General features: G+C 16.2%; 1 protein-coding gene across 1 annotated transcript in view; it reads left to right on the top strand.

The window, feature by feature from the left end:
• The first annotated feature begins 3,733 nt into the window (after positions 1-3,733).
• LOC102680355 (histone-lysine N-methyltransferase SMYD3) overlaps positions 3,734-4,561 on the top strand; it is a 12,361-nt gene continuing 11,533 nt past the window's right edge. The window contains exon 1 of the mRNA XM_006621930.2: positions 3,734-3,851. The gene's annotated coding sequence lies outside the window, so the exon portion shown is untranslated. The remainder of the gene's footprint in view (positions 3,852-4,561) is intronic.

Raw genomic sequence — 4,561 nt, 5'->3', positions numbered from 1 at the left:
ACTTTTTTTCTCTTTTAAAGATTTAAAAATAATAAAATCTTTATTATTAAAAAAAAAATATTTATATATTGATATGTACTATTTATTGATATATACATTCTCATATAATAATTCATTATATTTTAAATAAAAATAAATAATAAAATATTTTAAATTAAATAATTAATAATTAATCATATTTCAAAAAAATCTATAATAAATTTATAGTATTTTTTATAAGAATAATTATATTTTTAATAATAGTGAATAGCAAGAAATCTTGGCGGCGATGATACTTTAATATTTTTTGTTTTATATATAATAGATATAATATTTAATTTTCTAACATTTTTTTTTCACGTATAAATTTTTCACACATTTTAAAACAGAAAAAAATTTCTGTTGAATTCGAGATAGGAAAGATAAATATAATTTTTAAAATAATAATCTGTATTCTATAATCTATTCGAGAATATTGAAAGTATTTCTTTATTTTATTTTCAATATTCATACTTGTATACTTCTGCAATTATATTAAATCTTTCTCTATTTTCTTTTAAAAATAAAAGAAACTATTGCAATTATCAAAATGCATGACATATTTTTAAAATATAATAATAATTGAAACTATATATAATCTTGATTTTTAAATAAATTTTAATTTCTATTTTTACAATCATATAACAAATAATATTAAAGGAATTTACAATGAAATTTTTTCATGAAAAAAATAATCGATTCACAAGACAAGACAAATACAATATTATATTAATATTATATATTAATATTATATATTAATATAATATAATAAATATTTGTCGATTATGAATACTGATTTATCTTTTCGTATAATTTCTTAAAAGAAGAATAGATTAATATTAGATATACATATCAAATTTTAATATAAAATAAGATATATAATAAGAAAATATAAGAAAAAATTAAATTTATAATTTTTTATTAAAACTATATTATATTAAATCCCTATTGTTTCGTATGCAATAACAACTTGCATTTTATATATTGAATAATTAATTAATATAGTTTAGGAATTCTTTATGATATTACAAATAAAAAAAAGAAAATGAATTTTTGATATTTTTCAATAGAATCTTTTAAAATTTTTATTCTTTTTGTTATTAGACCATTCATTTAATTAAATTTTACATTGTCACCAAATATAAAATGCTCGCATCTACATTTTATGAAATTATTGTTTTAAAGATTATAAATCCAAAAATATATATAACATTAATTTTTTACGTAAAATTTTAATTCTCATCTTTGTAAATCATATATTAAAAACAAATATAAACAAGTAGCGGGAGAAGAATAGAAATAGAATAAAAAAATTGAGGAATCAGCACCATCTCTGTGCCTTAAATAGAACAAATAGTAAAAAAAGAATAGAAATAGGATAAGAATTGAGGATCAACGCTATTTCTTGAAAATCAAAGACATTTTTTCATAAAAAAAATAAAATAGATAGAATTAATGCTATTTCTTCAATGTTTTTAAAAAAATATTTTTGACAGTAGATCCTCAGACAGTGATTTTGAATTCTTATCCTACTTTATCCTTATGAAAAGATATCTTTAATACTAAAAAAATGACATTGACAGTCAATTCTTATTCTATTTCTATTTTTTTTTTCTATTATTTGTTTTTTTGTATATATTTATTTAATTTAAAACACAAAAATAGCATTAATTTCCCAATTTTTATTTTTTTTTTATTTATTACTTTTGTTTATATGTGTAAATTGATATATTTCAGCATTCTCTATAAAAAATATTGGACTATAAAAAATTAAAAATTATTTTAATATTTAATTAAATTAAATATTTTCTAAATTAATATTTTACTATATATTTTACTATATAATATTAATTTATCAATAATTTATCAAAAAAAAAAAATTTTATTTAAAAAAAATGATTTAATTTTCATACGAATTTTCTGCGAGTTCCTCTAAATATAAATAATATTACAAAAATAAACTATTATTAAAATAATAATAAATAATATTAAAATGTGTTCTTTTTGAAACCATTTAATTTTTATTTAAAATATTTTTTTCTACGAAAAAATAAGTAGAAAATAAAGTATAAATCAATCATACCAAATGAAACATCTTATATATAAAAAGTTCGTAAATATATGACATATAGAAATGTATACAATCATAAAAAATATAAGAAACATTTTTTTATGAGATTATTATTTCAAACACGAGATAAGAAATCTATGAAATAAATAAAATGTCATATCTATCTTGTATTTCGTCTATAATGATACTATAAAAATTAATATAAAATGAATTCATTATGAGCAATGATACATGAGTCATTTAAAATTATCTTTTTAAAATTAAAAACTGATTTAACTTTCTCACTAACATAATATTACGAATAGTATAAATAAAATAATCTAATTATTAATATAACATAAATTTTATTTAAAAGAAAAATATATAAACTATATTAAATTATATGAAACTATATATCTATAAATTATATAAATATATCTTGTAATAATATAAAACTTTTCAAATATTTACCTTTCCTTTGCTCTTGAAAAAAGGGAAAAAGAAGCAAATATTAATAATGTAAAAATAAAAATATAAAAAAAATCTGTTTACGAATACATTTCGATGGAACTAAATATTCTATTTGTCTGTAAACTCTTAAACTTTATTGCACAATTTCTTATGATAGATTATATTGCACTAAGAATTATTATAGGAAGAAACTTATTTCATAATTTACACTAACACAAGATATCTTAATAGGTTAGGTTAATAGCACTGTATCTAATCAATGTTTAATCAAATATTAGTAATATTTCAATTTGCATTTCTCAGATATAATTGGTTTATTTAAATATTTTATTCTATTCTATTATATTTTTTAATAGATAATTTTAATTATAAGATAAATTACAATTAATATTTCTTATTGAAACATATAACGCATATAATGCTTATATATTATTGACATTTCTGTACTTGATCTAGAGTACAATTCTTTTATATTTAAATCTATTTAATATATTAAATGTTAATCTTAATGATATATTTTAAAAAATGATATTACTTTTTGAATACATATAAAAAAGTTGTATAATATATTATAACAATAAAATAATAATATATAATAATATACGTAATAGATACATAATAATTTTTTATTTGATATGATAAATTTTACGATATGAATAAAACAAATGTAATATCAATATTTATCTATAATTAATTATAATTAATTATAATTATCTATAAATTATCTATAATAAAATCTTTCTGAATAGTAAAAACTAATATAAAACAATATGTATATTTTAAATATAAAATCATTATATAAAATTTTATAATATGATTATCGATAAAATAGTACAATAATACAAAATGTGAATATGAATGATTATCTTAATATATTCAATTCACAGGTTTATATTCTATACAATCTAATCTAGAATTTTACAGTCATATATTAGTTCTCTTACCATGTAGTGTGTTATATGATGGAGAAAAAAAAATTTACGAATAAAGTAATAAAAAAAAAAAACAAAAAATCAAAAATATTAAAATATTAACAACAAAACATTGAAAAGAATTTATATCTTTAGTGATTAATATTTAAATAATTGAAATGTATTTATACATGAATCGCTAGAAATGAAATTAGATCGCAATTTTAATAATAATTAAAAAATTCAAAAGTATATAATCAAAAATGTTGGAAAATATTTCAATAATATGGAATAGCCAAAAGATTATTTTAATAACATTATTTTTATAACATATATAAATTCTAATTTAAAATCTATCATCAATCTATGTGAAAAATCAAGTTACTATTGAAAATAACCACGTGAGTTGTGTAAAATAAGTATAACAAAAAATTAATCATTCCTTATATTGCTCAAAAAACAAGGCTTTGCAATAAAACGGAATTGCATTTAATCAAAAAAATTAACAAACTTCGCAAAATATTAATATTAGTAAATGTTACAGAAATAAGAAAAACTAATGCTAATCATATAATAAAACTATAAATAAAACTATAAAAAAAAAATTTTTGGCATAGAAAAAATCATATTAAATTTCAATTTTTCTGCTGATGAAACTGAATTAATAGCCTATATTTCAAGAATAGAAAAAAGCAATAGTAAAATCTTAAAACTGCCAAAAAAATATTGCTTAAGAAGAAAAATTAAAAATTACATATATAAATATTGAAATAAGATATAAATTTAAAGAAAATAATTATACATTGAATATTGACAGGAAAAAAAAATATAATATTTTAGCCAATATAAACAATAAAAAGGAAATAGAAGAAAATAAAGAAAATTATTTCTGAACAAAGATATAGATAAAATGGAGCTTAAAATTTATGTTAGAATAAAGATAAAAATTAAACGTGAGTTTTTTTAAAGATTAAATAGTAATAAAATGATTAAACATTTATAATTATACATTTATAATTAAACATTTATAATTATAATATTTAATAGTTCTATTATAATAATATTATAATAATACTACTTCTATTCTATTATAATACTTCTATTATAATTT

The sequence above is a fragment of the Apis dorsata genome, unplaced genomic scaffold (genome assembly GCF_000469605.1).
Source record: "Apis dorsata unplaced genomic scaffold, Apis dorsata 1.3 scaffold_651, whole genome shotgun sequence".
Classification (NCBI taxonomy): Eukaryota; Metazoa; Arthropoda; class Insecta; order Hymenoptera; family Apidae; genus Apis; species Apis dorsata.
This window is presented reverse-complemented; position numbering and strand designations above follow the sequence as displayed.